Source organism: Bos taurus, chromosome 11 (genome assembly GCF_002263795.3).
Source record: "Bos taurus isolate L1 Dominette 01449 registration number 42190680 breed Hereford chromosome 11, ARS-UCD2.0, whole genome shotgun sequence".
Classification (NCBI taxonomy): domain Eukaryota; kingdom Metazoa; phylum Chordata; class Mammalia; order Artiodactyla; family Bovidae; genus Bos; species Bos taurus.
Genome location: NC_037338.1, coordinates 26,499,108 through 26,517,672, shown reverse-complemented (window position 1 = coordinate 26,517,672; position 18,565 = coordinate 26,499,108). Strand labels below are relative to the sequence as shown.

At 48.2% G+C, this 18,565-nt stretch overlaps 1 protein-coding gene and 1 pseudogene across 6 annotated transcripts in view; one reads left to right on the top strand and one right to left on the bottom strand.

Moving 5' to 3' along the window:
• PPM1B (protein phosphatase, Mg2+/Mn2+ dependent 1B) overlaps positions 1-18,565 on the bottom strand; it is a 316,707-nt gene that overhangs the window by 159,180 nt on the left and 138,962 nt on the right.
• The window catches only part of LOC100848847 (disks large-associated protein 4-like), a 41,254-nt pseudogene continuing 26,815 nt past the window's right edge, over positions 4,127-18,565 (top strand).

Sequence of the window (18,565 nt, the reverse complement as noted above, 5' to 3'; positions counted from 1 at the left end):
ATTGGGGGCAGGAGGAGAAAGGGACGACAGAGGATGAGATGGCTGGATAGCATCACCGACTCGATGGATGTGAGTCTGAGTGAACTCCGGGAGTTGGTGATAGACAGGGAGGCCTGGTGTGCTGCAATTCACGGGGTCGAAAAGAGTCAGACACGACTAAGCAACTGAACTGAACTGATGAGATCAATGAATGTAATAATGTAACTCTAGATATGGAAAGAAGCAACAAGAGGGAATATTCTCCTGGGCCAAGAGGCTAGTAAGACAGGTATGGTCCTGAGACTTTTGCTACTTGCAAGGTCTGGTCTAGTAACAGCACACAATGGCCTTTCAATGGAATCTTCATTAGACCTGGGACACGAGGGCCCTGAAATGCCCCCAAAGCATGGTCAAACATGTGGTTATGAAGGGACCCTGCTGACTGGAAGTCAGCACTTGCCAGCTGTCTCTACAAAGATTACATCATGACCACTGCAAGCTGCTGACCTTGAAAGGAGTTCACGGTGGAGATCAGAAATAAGGTACTCTGTGCTCTGGGAATAAACCCAGAAGAACTGGCCTTCAGAGAGTCGGATGTTTTCAGGTAAAGGTTTTTATAAGCCCAGCTTCTCGCCTCTTCTTGCACCCAGAGAAACACTAATGTCATGACCCAATGTCTGGCCCTGGTTCTCCTGGCTAGCTCCTCGGGAGCTTCCTGCTTCTCTCAATCTTTGGCCCATGTATCTTTAACTTTCTTGTTAAGTTTGTTTCTTCTAGAATACAACAAACCTCCAAGTGATAGTTTGACAAGAATATTCCCTGGCCAACACCCAGACAATGCTGAAACAAGTTGCCTTATCGTTCCATGGACTCGGACTCTCATCTCCTTCTGTAAATGCATCCTGGCAGAGAGCAGGCAAAGGGAACCTAGAGCCCCACGACGCCCCTGCAGCCTGAAGAAGCCAGAGTGGTCATCGCCCCTTTCCCCTGAGACCGGGTTCCCAAATGCCTGAGAAGGGAAATAGGTAGATAGATCTGAGCAGGGTATCAAAAGGGGCCAAAGAATTGGCCCTAAAAATAAAGAGAGGGCGGAAGGTGGAGACCCAAGGACGGAAGAGCAGAGAAAACCAAGGAGGAAGGGAAGTCAGGAATGGAGAACCAGACCCTGATCGTCCTTCCCTCCCCCATGGTGTAACTACTAACGGATTTCAGGTCCTCCTGAGCAGTACAACCTGTCTCCCCTACTAGCCCATAAGGAGAAGGTCTTTGCCTTACTCTCCACGCCCCCCCTTCTCATCCAATCAGCAATGACCTGCAAGACCCCTACCTGCTCCCTGTACCCTGGTTATGAAATTGGACTAAGAGCCCCTGTTTAAAGACGGTTCTCTCTTGAGCTGGCCTGCTGTTCTAATAGCATCTCCCACGCTAATAAATTTTCTTTCCCTCTCACTCTGTCTCATGTCAGGAAATTCTTTTCCAACCAGTGCCCAGACCATGACAATTTTCCTTACTGTTGTTACAAAATACTGATTAAATTTTCCTATCTATAATAGGAATGTCTGATTTACTTACAGGCATGACTATAACTGACACAGGAAACCCCATGAGGCTATCAGGGGATTTCTCAGAAGAAAACTACAGGCCAGGAGAGAGTAAAATGAAATATTCAGAGGGCAGAGCAATAAAAATTGCCAACCAGGAAAACTCTATTCACCAAACTTATCCTTCAAATATGAAGGGAAAATAAAGGTTTTCCTAAAGAAAAGCTGAGGGAGTTCATCACCACCAGACCTGCCTTGCAAAGAATGCTGAAGAAGTTCAAGCAGAATAAAAAAGATGCAAAGTAACACATGAACACACACAAAAGTATATAACACACTAGGTCAGGTAAAAATGTATAGTCAGATTTAGTTAATTCCAGTTACTTAGAAGAATGGTATATTAACAATTTCAAGTATAAAGGCTCAAGGAAAGGATGACTGAAAGTAACTACAGCTAATACACCTTATCACCAAACACACAGCATCAGAGAGAACTGGAACATCAGAACATTGCAGAGGAAGAGTTACATGGCGGAGCCACTTTATTGGCTAAAAAAGCCAGGTTGCAATCAGCACAAGACAAACTGTTTTAGGTACAAAATTTTAATGTAAGCTCCATGGTAACCGCAGTAAAAATCTAGAGTAGATGCAAGGAATATAGAAAGGGGAAACAATACCCCAATGAAAAGCCACCAATTTACAAAAGTAGGCAGAAACAAAGGGAAAAGGAATCAGTGGAGACAAAAAACAACCAGAAAGCAATCACTCAGATGGCAGGAGTCAGTTCTTACATATCAATACCCAGTCTAAATGCAAATAGGGTGGGTTCACCAATAAGAAGACACAGATGCTTTAAAAAAAAAAAAAAGACCCAACTCTATGCTGTCTACAAGAAACTCACTTCAGCTTTAAGGATACACAACGGCTCAAAGTGAGGGGCTAGATGAAGGTATTTGACAGGAATGAAAACAGAAAGGAAGGGGGCATAGTAATTCTTACATCAGACAAAATAGACTTTAAGAAAAAATGATAACAAACATCAAAGGAGGCCATTGTATGACAAAGGGTTAATACATCAAAAAGTATACACACACACACACACACACACACACACATACATATGCAAATATATAAAACAACATTGGATCACCTAAGTATTTTAAGCAAATAATAACAGATCTATAGGAAAAAAAAAAAATAGACAACATTACAACCAGAAAAGACTCATGAATAGACATTTTAGAGAAGCCAAATCTGTGTGATCAGCTGACAGAGACTCAGCAGGCTCATTAGGCACTTGGAATCATTCTTTCTGTCTGAGTAGCTCTCTTTTGGATGCCCTGCCCCACACATATCACCTGCTGCGCCTCCCTGGCTCACCTGTGTTCTCAGATCAGGGCTTTGCTGGGCTGCATCTGGGTTCCCCTCCCTGTACCTGCAGCATGGAAATTGCCTGAAGGCAGACAGCCAGGAGTCTTCAGATGGAAGTGTGTATCCATCTTCACTCTAGGAACTTAGTCCTGCATGGCCTGCTGTCCAGGACCTGAAAACAGTTGTTCCGAGTATTTTGTTCAGCTTTCTAATTACCAGTGCCAGGTGAGGACGTTCAGATGCTGTTTCTCTTAAAGCTGGAAGTGGACGTCACATTTTATTTTTACAGACACTCTTTGAATCAGTAATTCTAAATCAGGTAACCATATATGTTTGAAAGTACCTTTTGCTTCATTTTCTGTGTTTTGCTCTTGCAAATGTAAAACAAAACCAAATATCAAGAGACACATTAAAACAGGTTTTGTTTTCTGTTTTTCCTGGTTGAACTTTATGCCAACAAATGCTAGGTAAGGACTTAGGAAGCTGCAACTCCAGGGTGGCAAGAATAAAGTAGCAGCATGCACCTCCTGCAGCACGGCAAAAAAAGGCTCTCTGGTACCATTAAGATCCCTGTTGATTGCAGATCCTGTGATCTTGCTGGTGCCTTGACTTACTGTATATTGTCACCCTGCTTATTTAACTTATATGCAGAGTACATCATGAGAAATGCTGGGCTGGAGGAACCAGAGATCAAATGGCCAACATCCGCTGGATCATCAAAAAAGCAAGAGAGTTCCAGAAAAACATCTATTTCTGCTTTATTGACTATGCCAAAGCCTTTGACTGTGTGGATCACAACAAACTGTGGAAAATTCTGAAAGAGATGGGAATACCAGGCCACCTGACCTGCCTCTTGAGAAACCTGTAGGAAGCAACAGTTAAAACTGGACATGGAACAACAATACATGGTTCCAAATAGGGAAAGGAGTACACCAAGGCTGGTGGTTTGGATGTTTTTATTTTAACTTTGGTAAGAAACAAAGAAAAAGCTACTCCCGCCTTTGACTCACAGCTGCCGGGTAGACGAGACCCCGGCCAGCACCCTGTGGAGCACTCACCCAGCTCACGCCGCCTCCCTACCAGGCCAGGGCCTGTGGTGCAGGCTGGGCGGTCGCCTCTGGTTGTGTTCCCAGCCCCTGGTGAGGCTTGTGCCCAGGAGGGGCTCAGGGCACATCAGCAGAGAGGACAGGGGCAGGCTGAAGGCCATGCGGGTCGGTGTCCAAGGAGAGTCAACAATGTCTTTGACAGTGTCACCTCTGCAGACCTTTGTCCCCACCCAGCGACCACGGCGGGTGTTTACTGAGTTGAGGAAGGGGAACGATCTGCAGCTAAAGCAGACAGTCTTGGCCGCTGGGCACCACGTCCACTCCCACTACAACCATCTCTGTCTCAAGCACTTGGCCTGGGCCCGGCACTGCCCAACGGTCAGCACTGCCCAACGGTCAGCAGAACATACCAACACCCTAGGTAGTTCATCCTTTTTGTTTTTCCTCCTTTCGGATACTTTATATACTTTGTGGGTTTTGGCACTATTTTCATAACTTTTATTTGCAAGAAAGAGGATAAAGCTGTGCTAGTTTGCTAGGGTTTCCAGAATAAAATACCACAGACTGAGGCTTAAATAACAGAATTTCATCAGGTTATCCCATCTCACAGCGCTCAGCTGCTCAGAGCTCTCCCCTACTGTGCTGTTTTCTCATATCAGCAGTTATGTTTCCTCTTTGTTGCTGATTTTAGTTGTCTTTTTTCTTAGTCAGTATAGCTAAAGATTTGTTACTTGTGTTGACCTGTTTGAAGTAACTTTTGTTTAAAATTGAATCTTGTCAGGTTATAGTGTATGGTTAATGTTACTAATATAGATATACTAGAAATTATGTGACAACATTTTACCAGGACATATCAGATTTTCATGAATTTCACATTTCCTGGTTGAACTTTATGCCAACAAATCCTAGGTATGGACTTAGGAAGCTGCAGTAATGTATTGGATTCTGGAAAAACATCACCAACAATGAAATGTAAAGCTGTGAATGCATCCATTAAAAAGAAAGCTCGAATAAGCAACCTATCTTTACCCTAGGCAGAAAGGGGAGCGCAGACCAAACTCAAAGCTAGAAGAAGGAGTGAAAATAGTAAAGATTAGATCTCAGGTAAATATACAGAAGAGGTAAAGCAAAGAAGTCATTTGACGTCGAGCTAACTTTGGGGTGCTTCAGAGGGCCCCTGAGACATCCCAAAGAGAGATATTAAACTACCTGAGTTCATTGGACGTGTTAAATTACATGGGAAGTGTTGTCAGAAAGAGTGATGAATCTTCTCAAGTTATATTGTATGGTTGATGATACTAATATAGATATCCTAGAAATTATGTGACATTCATGAAAGCCTGATATGTTCTGGTAAAATGCTGTCAGTTATAATCCTAGTTATCATATTCAAGTGTTTCAGGTTGCAGCAGTGACCAGATTACTTTGTCAATTTCAATTCAATCAGGTTTTAAGCATGCCTTCTATGGTTTCACACTGATGCCTTTGCAAAAATACTGCTCCTTCAAGATATATGGAAAAGACTTTTCTAAGCTTACCCATAAACAATTTTTTTGTTTGTTTGTTATCTGGTAAGCTGGTCAGACTGGAATTTAGTCTACTCTCTAGGTTAAGAGAACACAGTTTGCTTAGAATGAAGCTTTCAATCACATATTATGAATTTCTTTACCTTTCAGTGATTTATATTTGTTTTTATAATTTTTTTTTACTTCAGTAAAGTAAATAAACATTATTTAAGATTATGGTACATGTAGGTTGGACCAAGCTTTCCCCACTCCTGCAAATTCCCTTAAACCCTCAGATTCTTCTGATGGGACCAAGGTTTCACTTCCCTCCAGAGGAACAATCCAAGCTTTTTATCAGCTGATCTGCCCCTGATATCAGAGTCAATTTGAGCATTATTTGGTCTATAATTTAGGCATGAAACTATGAGTACATAAAGGAAACATGACTTTTGATGCAGGATGGCCATGATATTCCTTGGATTTCAGAGAAAATTGCTTAAAATGAAACTTTTTTTTTCCTTGGAAACTGCAAAGCTGGTTCTTTTAGCATTTGCAATTGAAAACCTCTAGGTTGTAAGGTCAGTTTTCATTCCAGTCCCAAAAAAAGGCAATGACAAAGAATGTTCAAACTGCCTCACAGTTGCACTCATCTCACACGCTAGTAAAGTAATGCTCAAAATTCTCCAAGCCAGGCTTCAGCAATACGTGAACCGTGAACTTCCAGATGTTCAAGCTGGATTTAGAAAAGGCAGAGGAACCACAGATCAAATTGCCAACATCCACTGGATCAAGAGAGTTCCAGAGAAACATCTTATTTCTGCTTTATTGACTATGCCAAAGCCTTTGACTGTGTGGATCACAATAAAATGGGGGGAAATTCTTAAAGAGATGGGAATATCACACCACCTGACCTGCCTCTTGAAAATCTGTATGCAGATCAGGAAGAAACAGTTAGAACTGGACATGGAACAACAGACTGGTTCCAAATAGGAAAAGAAGCCAAACTCAAGTCCACTGAGTAAATGATTATAAAGGACTCTACTTTTTAACATATGTGTATTTCTAACTACAAGTGTGCTTTTTCACTTTTAGAAAGTAGTATTTGAAAATGAATAATTACATATGAATCCAAAATGTGCCTAATTCACAAATAGAAATATTCAATTTCCTCCACTTTTCTATCCATGGAATATCCTGTTTAGCTTTGTATTATATTTAGCATAATGAACATTTGTTAAAATAAATATCTATTAAAACAAATAAAATGTTACATATTAAAGTTTTACTCCACTGAGAAGTAAATATGGGAGCAGGGTATTTTAAAATGTCTTTATTCTATTATTTAATATGACTAAAAATAATCTAAACTTAAAATATTACATATATTTATAAACATTATTTTTATTAAACCTCAATTTTTGGCTTCAGAAAATTATAAATAATCAGACAGGAGAGTTTGAGAGGGGATATATTTATTTGTTATGATATTGTGCTTTCAGAACTTCTGGGGAACTTCCCTGGTGGCTCAGACGGTAAAGCAATCTGCCTGCAATGCAGGAGACCTGGGTTCAATCCCTGGGTCAGGAAGATCCCTGGCGAAGGAAATGGCACCCCACTCCCAGTACTCTTGCCTGGAAAATTCCATGGATGGACGAGCCTGGTAAGCTACAGTCCACGGGGTCACAAAGGGTCGCACACGACTGAGCGACTTATTCTGCTTCAATGAGCAATACTTTCTCAAGTTAAAACACAAGCCACGTTATCAGTGCATGATCATTTATGTGATCAGTGCATGCGCAGTCTCGTGATCAGTGCATGATAGCCACGTGATCAGTACATGACCAGTCACATAATCAGTGTGTGTTCAGCCACGTGATCAGTGCATGATAGCCACATGACCATTGCATGATATGCAATGTGATTAGTTCATGTTCAGCCACGTGATCAGTGTATGATCAGCCTCGTGGTCAGTGCATGATCAGCCACGTGATCACTGTATGATCAGCCACGTGGTCAGTGCATGGGCAGTCTCGTGATCAGTGTATGATCAGCCACGTTGTCAGTGCATGATAGCCAACTGATCAGTGCATGATCAGTCACATGATCAGTGCATGATAGCCACGTGATCAGTACATGACCAGTCACATAATCAGTGGGTGTTCAGCCAGGTGATCAGTTCATGATAGCCAGGTGATCAGTGCCTGATTAATCACGTGTTCAGTGTATGATCATCCACGTGGTCAGTGCATGGGCAGTAACGTGATCAGTGAATGGTAGCCACGTGATCAGTGCATGATCAGTCCCATGATCAGTGTATGATCATCCACGTGATCAGTGCATGTGCAGTCATGTGATCAATGCATGATAGCGACGTGGTCTGTGCATGATCAGTTCCATTATCAGTGCATGATCAGTCACGTGATCAGTGCATGATAGCCACGTGATCAGTGCATGATCAGTTCCATTATCAGTGCATGATCAGTCACGTGATCAGTGCATGATAGCCACTGTATAAGTGCATACACTCACGTGATCAGAGCATGATCTGTCACATGATCAGTGCATTATAGCTACTGTGATCAGTGCATGAAAAGCCACGTGATCAGTGCATGACAGCCACGTGATCAGAGCATGATCAGTTACATGAGCACTGTATGGTCAGCCACGTGATCAGTGCATAATAGCCACATGATCTGTGCATTGGTCAGTCACGTGATCAGTGCATATGCAGTCACGTGATTAGTGCGTGATAGCTACGTGATCAGTGCATGATTAGCCACGTGATCAGCACATGATCAGTCACTGGATCAGTGCATGATCAGCCACGTGAGCAGTGCCTGCACATTCACATATGCAGTGCATCTCAGTCACGTGATCACTGCATGATAGAACAAAGTGATCAGTGCGTGATTCACCACGTGATCAGTGCATGCGCAGTCAATTGGTCAATGCATGATAGCCAAGTGTTCAGTGAATGAATGCATCATGATCAGTGCATGATCAGTCACGTGATCAGTGTATGATAAGCCACGTGAACAGTGAGTGCTCAGTCACGTGATCAGGGCCTCCTGAGCTGCGTGATTCCTGTCTGCTCATCTTCTTGACAATTGCCAGATGAGCTGTGTGATTCCTGCCTGCTCATCTGCTTGATAATTGCCAGGTGAACTGCATGATTCCTGCCTGTTCATCTGCTTGATAATTTCCAGGTGAGCTTCGTGATTCCTGCCTGCTCATCTGCTTGATAATTGCCAGCTGAGCTGCATGATTCCTGCCTGTTCATCTGCTTGATAATTTCCAGGTGAGCTGCGTGAATCCTGCCTGCTCATCTGCTTGATAATTGCCAGCTAAACTGCGTGATTCCTGGCTGCTCATCTGCTTGATAACTGCCAGCTGAGCTCGTCATTCCTGCCTGCTCATCTGCTTGATAATTGCCAGCTGTGCTTCGTGATTCCTGCCTGCTCATCTGCTTTATAATTGCCAGCTGAGTTGCGTGATTCCTGCCTGCTCATCTGCTTGATAATTGCCAACTGAGCTGGTGATACCTACCTGCTCATCTGCTTGACAATTGCCAGCTGAGCCATGTGATTCCTGCCTGCTCAGCTGCTTGATTATTGCCAGCTGAGCAGCATGATTCGTCACAGCTGAGGTCCATGATTATTGCCTGCTGATTGCGTGATTTGTGCCTGCTCAGCTCTTTGAGTATTGCCTCCTGAGGCACAACATCAGTGCATGATAGCCAAGTGATGAGCGCATGATCAGTCACATGATCAGCGCCATTTAGACACGTGATCACTGCATGCTCAGCCACGTGATCTGTTCTTGATCAGCAACGTGATTACTGCATCATCAGCCATGTGACCAGTGCATGATAGCCACGTGATCAGTGCATGATAGCCACTTTCATCAGTGCATGGTCAGTCACGTGATCAGGTTATGATCAATCCCGTGATCAGTGTATGATCAGCAACGTGATCAGTGCAGGTGCAGTCATGTGATCAGGGAATTATAGACACGTGATCAGTGCATGATCAGTCACGTGTTCAGTGCATGATCAGCCAAGTTATCAGTGCATGCGAAGTCATGTGATCAGGGAATCATAGCCAAGTGATCAGTGCTTGATCAGTCACATGATCAGTGTATGATCATCCACGTGATCAGTGCATGAGCAGTCACATGATCAGTGCATGATAGCCACCTAATCAGTACATGCTCAGTCACCTGATCAGTGCATGATCAGTCCCGTGATCAGTGTATGATCATCCACGTGATCAGTGCATGATAGGCACGTAATCAGTGCATGATAGCCAACAGATCACTGCATGATAAGCCACGTGATCAGTGCATGATAGCCAAGTGATCAGTGCATGATAGCCCCGTGATCAGTGCATGATCCGTCACGTGATCAGTGTATGATCAACCACGTGATCAATGCATGATAGCCGCCAGATCAGTGCATGATCAGTCACGTGATCAGTGCATGATCTGTCACGTGATCAGTGTATGATATGCACGTGATCAGTTCATGCGCAGTCCTGTGATCAGTGCATGATAGCTACGTGATCAGTGCATGATCAGCGACATGATCAGTGCAAGATCGATACGTGATCAGTGCATGATTAGTTACGTGACCAATGTATGATTAGACACGTGATCAGTGCATGATAGCCACTTGATCAGTGCATGATCAGTCAAGTGATCAGGGCATGCGAAGTCACGTGATCAGTGCATGATAGCTATGTGATTAGTGCATAATCAGTCACGTGATCAGTGCATGATAGCCACGTGATCAGTGCATGATAGCCACGTGATCTGTGCATGATGAGGCAGGTGATCAGTGCATGATCAGGCACGTGAACAGTGCGTGCTCAGTCACATGATCAGGGCCTGATGAGCTGTGTGATTCCTGTCTGTTCATCTGCTTGATTATTGCCAGCTGAGCTGTGTGATTTCTGGCTGCTCATCTGCTGGATGATTGCCAGCTTAGCTGCATGATTCCTGCCTAATCATCTGCTTGATAACTGCCAGCTGACCTTGGTGATTGCTGCCTGCTCATCTGTTTCATATTTGCCAGCTGACCTGCGTGATGCCTGCCTACTCATCTGGTTGACAATTGCCAGGTGAGCTGCGTGATTCCTGCATGCTCACCTGCTTGATAACTTCCAGCTGAGCTGCGTGATTCCTAACTGCTCATTTGCTTGATAATGGCCAGCTGAGTTGCTTGATTCCTGCCTGCTCATCTGCTTGATAATTGCCAGCTGAGCTGCGTATTACCTGCATGCTCATCTGCTTGACATTTGCCAGCTGAGCCGTGTGATTTCTGCCTGCTCAGCTGCTTGATTGTTGCCAGCTGAGCTGCGTGATTCTTGCCTGCTCATCTGCTTGACTTTTGCCAGCTGAGCCGTGTGATTCCTGCCTGCTCAGCTGCTTGATTGTTGCCAGCTGAGCTGTGTGATTCCTGCCTGCTCATCTGCTTGACTTTTGCCAGCTGAGCCGCGTGATTCCTGCCTGCTCAGCTGCTTGATTATTGCCAGCTGAGCTGCGTGATTCCTGCCTGCTCATCTGCTTGACTTTTGCTAGCTGAGCCGTGTGATTCCTGCCTGCTCAGCTGCTTGATTATTGCCAGCTGAGCAGCATGATTCATCACAGCTAATGTCCATGATTATTGCCTACTGATTCCGTGATTTGTGCCTGCTCAGCTCTTTGATTATTGCCTCGTGAGGCACATGATCAGTGCATGATAGCCAGGTGATCAGTGCATGATAAATCACATGATCAGCCACATTCAGACACGTGATCACTGTATGCTCAGTCACGTGATCAGTTCCTGATCAGCTACGTGATCAGTGTATGATCAGCCATGTGATCAGTGCATGCGCAGTCACGTGATCAGGGCATGATAGCCACGTCATCAGTGCATGATATGCACGTCATCAGTGCATGATCAGTCACGTCTTCAGTGCATGATCTGTCACGTGATCAGTGTATGATCATCCTCGTGATCAGTGCATGGGCAATCTCGAGATCAGTGCATGTTAGCGACGTGATCACTGCATGATCAGTCACGTCATCAGTGCCAGATCAGCTATGTGATCAGTGCATGATAGCCAGGTGATCAGTGCTTGATCAGTCAGGTGTTCAGTGTATGATCAGCCACGTGATCAGTGCATGATCAGTCACGTGATCAGTGCCTGATCTGTCACATGTCCAGTGTATGATATCCACGTGATCAGTTTTTGAGCAGTCATGTGATCAGTGCATGATAGCTAAATGATCAGTGCCTGATCAGACACGTGATCAGTGCAAGATCGCCTTGTGATCAGTGCATGATTATTTAGGTGATCAATGTATGATAAGCCACATGATCAGTGCATGATAGCCACGTGATCAGAGCATGATCAGTCAGGTGACCATGGCATGCGCAGTCATGTGATCAGTGCATGATAGCTACGCGAACAGTGCATAATCAGTCACGTGATCAGTGCATGATCAGGAACGTGATCAGTGCATGATTAGGCACGTGATCAGTGCATGATAGCCACGTAATCAGTGCATGAAAGGGTAAGTTATCAGTTCATGCCCAGTCAGGTGATCAGTGCATGATAGACACATGATCAGTGCATGATAGCCAGGTGAACAGTGCATGATCAGTCACGTGATCAGTGCATGGGCAATCACGTGATCATTGTATGATCAGCCACGTGATCAGTGCATGATAGCCACCTGATCAGTGTATGATAAGCCACGTTATTAGTGCATGATCAGCCACGTGATCAGTGTATGATCAGCCACGTTATTAGTGCATGATCAGCCACGTGATCAGTGTATGATCAGCCACGTGATCAGTGTATGATCAGCCACGTGATCAGTGCATGATCAGCTACGTGATCAGTGCATGATAGCCACCTGATCAGTGCATGATAAGCAACGTGATTAGTGCATGATCAGCCACGTGATCAGTGTATGATCAGCCACGTGATCAGTGCATGATCAGCCACGTGATCAGTGTATTATCAGCCACGTGATCAGTGCATGATCAGCCACGTGATCAGTGTATGATCAGCCACGTGATCAGGGCATGATCAGCCAAATGATCAGTGCATGATCAGACACGTGATCAGTGTATGATCAGCCACGTGATCAGTGTATGATCAGCCACGTGATCAGTGCATGATCGGCAACGTGATTAGTGCATGATCAGCCAGGTGATCAATGTATGATCAGCCACGAGATCAGTGCATGATCAGCCACCTGATCAGTGCATACCCAGTCACGTGATCAGTGTAAGCTCAGCTTTGTGATCAGTGCAGGACAGCCCCGGGACCAGTACATGATTAATCAGTGCAAGATCAGTAATGTGATCAGTGCATGATCAGCCATTTTTGTAGTGCATGATCAGTCACGTGATCAGTGTATGATCATCCACGTGATCAGTGCATGCACAGTCAAGTGATCAGTGAATGATAGCCCTGTGATCAGGGCATGATCAAGCACGTGATCAGTGTATCATCAGCCACCTGAACAGTGCGAGCTCAGTTACCTGATCAGGGCCTACTGAGCTGCGTTTTTCCTGTCTGCTCAGCTGCTTGACAAGTGCCAGCTGAGCTGCGTGATTACTACCTGCTCATCGGCTTGATAATCGCCAGCTGAGCTGAGTGATTCCTGTGTGCTCATCGGCTTGATAATTGCCAGCTGAGATGCATGATTCCTGCCTGCTCATCTGCTTGATAATTGACAGTTGAGCTCCGTGATTCCTGGCTGCTCATCTGCGTTATTATTGCCAGCGTCATTGCTCTTGAGTCATGGTAGGGGAATCTGGCCTCGAGACGTGTTGAAGAAGGTCTCTCGAGGTCTTTCTCAGGTTGAGGCAGGAAACCTTGGGATCCCTCGACCTGTGCAGGTGACCTCAGGGGTCTTCTCATGGTGGCTTTGAGAAGTCAGGGAAACTGGAGGTGGGAGGGGCCTCTCGGGACCCAACTGGGTTTGGTGTATTGGAAGAGGGCCTCATCTCCAGTTGAGGCAGGAACCTCAGGGTTCCTCTCCATTTCAGACTCCGATCGCAGGGTCCTTGCAGAGTTGGGACAGGAGAGTCAGGCCTCGTCTTGGATTGAGGCATGGAACTCCGCTTGCCTCTCCAAGTGTTCACGGGGTGAGAGGCCACTTGTCGAGCTGTATTTGGAACCTGGAGCTTTTTCCAGACGATGCACGGGCGAGTCACTGCCCCTTCGTGTTGACTTCATTCTCAGGGTGGAGTTCGAAAAGGTGTCCGGGCATCGGGTTCTTATCAAGAGGGGACCGGGAAATGGGGGTCCTTCGGAATGTGGAACCACCCACGAGGCCACGTATGGAATTTCGTCGTGAGACCGGCCTCATCCTGAGGTGCGACCGGAAGGTCGGGAACCGCATCCAGACAAAGCAAGGGAGTCAACCCTCCTATCGAGATCAGGAGTGTAGAAGGGGCTGAGAGGAAGTGGTGCCGGAAAACCACGGTGTTCCTCTCGAGGGAGACCGGGATGTCGGGGAAAGTTGTGGGTCGCATCAAGGGTGCCAAGTACCGTTTGGACCTCCAATTCTTAACGTGGGTCTTCAACTGAGACGCTGTAGCAGGAAAGGGCTTCAACTTGCGATGACGTGGGAACAACGCAGTTTTTCTCGAGTAGCGGCGGGATTCTCGAGTTACGACGGGGAATTCAGGATGCCTCTTGTGTTGTCCCAGGGAAGTCCAAACTGCCATTCGAGTTGCGAAGGAAAGCTGGGGATTGCTCTCAAGTGACTGCAGGGCCAATAGACCTCATCTAGGCTTGTGTCCAGAAGCCAATGTTCCTCTCCAGGGGCGACAGGGATCTCGGGGTTGCATTCCAGACGCACCCGGCCAGACAGGCATTCGTCTCGAGTGGAAGCAAAGAACCCCGCTCTGCTTTCGAGTGGCGATGGTTACCTCTTGGAGCTCACTGAGTGGACTAAAGGGATTCAAGCCTTCTGAGGCGTTTGGAGAGAGGTCGCGAGATTGGTCTCTAGGCCATGCAGGAGACGAAGGCCCTCATCTCGCGATGACGGGGGATCTCGGGGTTGTTCTCGAGCGGCGGCCCCAGTGTGTGGTTTCTCACGAGGTATGACGGCGAGGTCAGTGAGCCTCTCGCGGGGCGCCAGTGAAGTCGGGTCTGCATGCGAGTGGCTAGGGCGAGCCCGTCATTGATCTCGAGTCTTGGTAGGGGAATCTAGCCTCGTGACGTGTTGAAGAAGGTCTCTCGAGGTCTTTCTCGGGTTGAGGCAGGAAACCCTGGGTTCCCTCGTCTTGTGCAGGTGACCTCAGGGGGCTTCTCATGGTGGCTCTGAGAAGTCAGGGAAACTGGAGGTGGGAGGGGCCTCTCGGGACTCCACTGGGTTTGGTGCATTGGAAGAGGGCCTCATCTCCAGTTGAGGCAGGAACCTCAGTGTTCCTCTGATTTCAGACTCCGAACGCAGGGTCCCTGCAGACTTGGGTCAGGAGAGTCAGGCCTGTTCTTGGGTTGAGGCATGGAACTCCGCTAGTCTCTCGAGGTGTTCACCGGGTGAGAGGCCACTTGTCGACCTGTATTTGGAACCTGGGGGTTTTTCTGGACGATGCACGGGGCAGGCACTGCCCCTTCGTGTTGACTTCATTCACAGGGTGGAGTTCGAAGAGGTGTCCGGGCATCCGATTCATATCAAGAGGGGACTGAAATCGGGGTCCTTCGGAATGTGAAACCACCCACGAGGCCACGTCTGGAATTTCGTCGTGAGACAGGCCTCATCCTGAGTTGTGACCGGAAGGTCGGCAACCCCTTCCAGACAAAGCAGGGGAGTCGACCCTCTTGTCGAGATCAGGAGGGGAGAATGGGCTCAGAGGAAGTGGTGCCGGAAAACCTCGGAGTTCCTCTCCAGGGAGACCGGAATGTCGGGGAGCTTTGTCGGTCGTATCAAGGGTGCCAAATGCCCTTTCGACCTCCAATTCCTAACGTGGGACTTCTCCTGAGACGCTGTAGCGGGAAAGGGCTTCATCTTGCGATGACGGGGGAACCACGTGGTTTTTCTCGAGTTGCGGCGGGATTCTTGAGTTACGTCGGGGAATTCAGGATGCCTCTTGTGTTGGCCCAGGGAAGTCCAATCTTCCATTCGAGTTGCGAAGGAAAGCTGGGGATTGCTCTCGAGTGACTGCAGGGCCAATAGACCTCATCTAGGCTTGTGTCCAGAAGCCAATGTTCCTCTCCAGGGGCGACAGGGATCTCGGGGTTGCATTCCAGACGCACCCGGCCAGACAGGCATTCGTCTCGAGTGGAAGCAAAGAACCCCGCTCTGCTCTCGTGTCGCAATGGTTACCTCTTGGAGCTCACTGAGTGGACTAAAGGGATTCAAGCCTCCTGAGGCGGTTGGGGAGAGGTCGCGAGATTGGTCTCTAGGCCATGCAGGAGACGAAGGCCCTCATCTCGCGATGACGGGGGAGTCTCGGGGTTGTTCTCGAGCGGCGGCCCCAGTGTGTGGTTTCTCACGAGGTATGACTGCGAGGTCAGTGAGCCTCTCGCGGGGCGCCAGTGAAGTCTGGTCTGCATGCGAGTGGCTAGGGCGAGCCCGTCATTGATCTCGAGTCTTGGTAGGGGAATCTGGCCTCGTGACGTGTTGAAGAAGGTCTCTCGAGGTCTTTCTCGGGTTGAGGCAGGAAACCCTGGGTTCCCTCGTCTTGTGCAGGTGACCTCAGGGGGCTTCTCATGGTGGCTCTGAGAAGTCAGGGAAACTGGAGGTGGGAGGGGCCTCTCGGGACTCCACTGGGGTTGGTGCATGGGAAGAGGGCCTCATCTCCAGTTGAGGCAGGAACCTCAGGGTTCCTCTGATTTCAGACTCCGATCGCAGGGTCCCTGCAGACTTGGGTCAGGAGAGTCAGGCCTGGTCTTGGGTTGAGGCATGGAACTCCGCTAGCCTCTCGAGGTGTTCACGGGGTGAGAGGCCACTTGTCGAGCTGTATTTGGAACCTGGGGGTTTTTCCGGACGATGCACGGGCGAGTCACTGCCCCTTCGTGTTGACTTCATTCACAGGGTGGAGTTCGAAGAGGTGTCCGGGCATCGGGTTCTATCAAGAAGGCACCGGGAAATCGGGGTCCTTCGGAATGTGGAACCACCCATGAGGCCACGTCTGGAATGTCGTCGTGAGACCGGCCTCATCCTGAGGTGTAACCGGAAGGTCGGCAACCCCTTCCAGACAAAGCTGGGGAGTCGACCCTCTTGTCGAGATCAGGAGGGGAGAATGGGCTCAGAGGAAGTGGTGCCGGAAAACCTCGGTGTTCCTCTCGAGGGAGACCGGGATGTCGGGGAACTTTTTGGGTCGCATCAAGGGTGCCAAGTACGGTTTCGATCTCCAGTTCCTAACGTGGGACTTCTCCGGATACGCTGTATAGGGAAAGGGCTTCAACTTGCGATGACGTGGGAACCACGCGGTTTTTCTCGCGTAGCGGCGGGATTCTCGAGTTACGACGGGGAATTCAGGATGCCTCTTGTGTTGTCCCAGGGAAGTCCAAACTGCCATTCGAGTTGCGAAGGAAAGCTGGGGATTGCTCTCAAGTGACTGCAGGGCCAATAGACCTCATCTAGGCTTGTGTCCAGAGCCAATGTTCCTCTCTAGGGGCGACAGGGATCTCGGGGTTGCATTCCAGACGCACCCGGCCAGACAGGCATTCGTCTCGAGTGGAAGCAAAGAACCCCGCTCTGCTCTCGAGTCGCGATGGTTACCTCTTGAAGCTCACTGAGTGGACTAAAGGGATTTAAGCCTCCTGAGGCGTTTGGAGAGAGGTCGCGAGATTGGTCTCTAGGCCATGCAGGAGACGAAGGCCCTCATCTCGCGATGACGGGGGAGTCTCGGGGTTGTTCTCGAGCGGCGGCCCCAGTGTGTGGTTTCTCACGAGGTATGATGGCGAGGTCAGTGAGCCTCTCGCGGGGCGCCAGTGAAGTCGGGTCTGCATGCGAGTGGCTAGGGCGAGCCCGTCATTGATCTCGAGTCTTGGTAGGGGAATCTAGCCTCGTGACGTGTTGAAGAAGGTCTCTCGAGGTCTTTCTCGGGTTGAGGCAGGAAACCCTGGGTTCCCTCGTCTTGTGCAGGTGACCTCAGGGGTGCTTCTCATGGTGGCTCTGAGAAGTCAGGGAAACTGGAGGTGGGAGGGGCCTCTCGGGACTCCACTGGGTTTGGTGCATTGGAAGAGGGCCTCATCTCCAGTTGAGGCAGGAACCTCAGTGTTCCTCTGATTTCAACTCCGAACGCAGGGTCCCTGCAGACTTGGGTCAGGAGAGTCAGGCCTGTTCTTGGGTTGAGGCATGGAACTCCGCTAGTCTCTCGAGGTGTTCACCGGGTGAGAGGCCACTTGTCGACCTGTATTTGGAACCTGGGGGTTTTTCTGGACGATGCACGGGGCAGGCACTGCCCCTTCGTGTTGACTTCATTCACAGGGTGGAGTTCGAAGAGGTGTCCGGGCATCCGATTCATATCAAGAGGGGACTGAAATCGGGGTCCTTCGGAATGTGAAACCACCCACGAGGCCACGTCTGGAATTTCGTCGTGAGACAGGCCTCATCCTGAGTTGTGACCGGAAGGTCGGCAACCCCTTCCAGACAAAGCAGGGGAGTCGACCCTCTTGTCGAGATCAGGAGGGGAGAATGGGCTCAGAGGAAGTGGTGCCGGAAAACCTCGGAGTTCCTCTCCAGGGAGACCGGAATGTCGGGGAGCTTTGTCGGTCGTATCAAGGGTGCCAAATGCCCTTTCGACCTCCAATTCCTAACGTGGGACTTCTCCTGAGACGCTGTAGCAGGAAAGGGCTTCATCTTGCGATGACGGGGGAACCACGTGTTTTTTCTCTAGTTGCGGCGGGATTCTCGAGTTACGACCGGGTATTCAGGATGCCTCTTGTGTTGGCCCAGGGAAGTCCAATCTTCCATTCGAGTTGCGAAGGAAAGCTAGGGATTGCTCTCGAGTGACTGCAGGGCATATAGACCTCAGCTAGGCTTGTGTCCAGAAGCCAATGTTCCTCTCCAGGGGCGACAGGGATCTCGGGGTTGCATTCCAGACGCACCTGGGGAGACAGGCTTTCCTCTCGAGTGGAAGCAAAGAACCCCGCTCTGCTCTCGA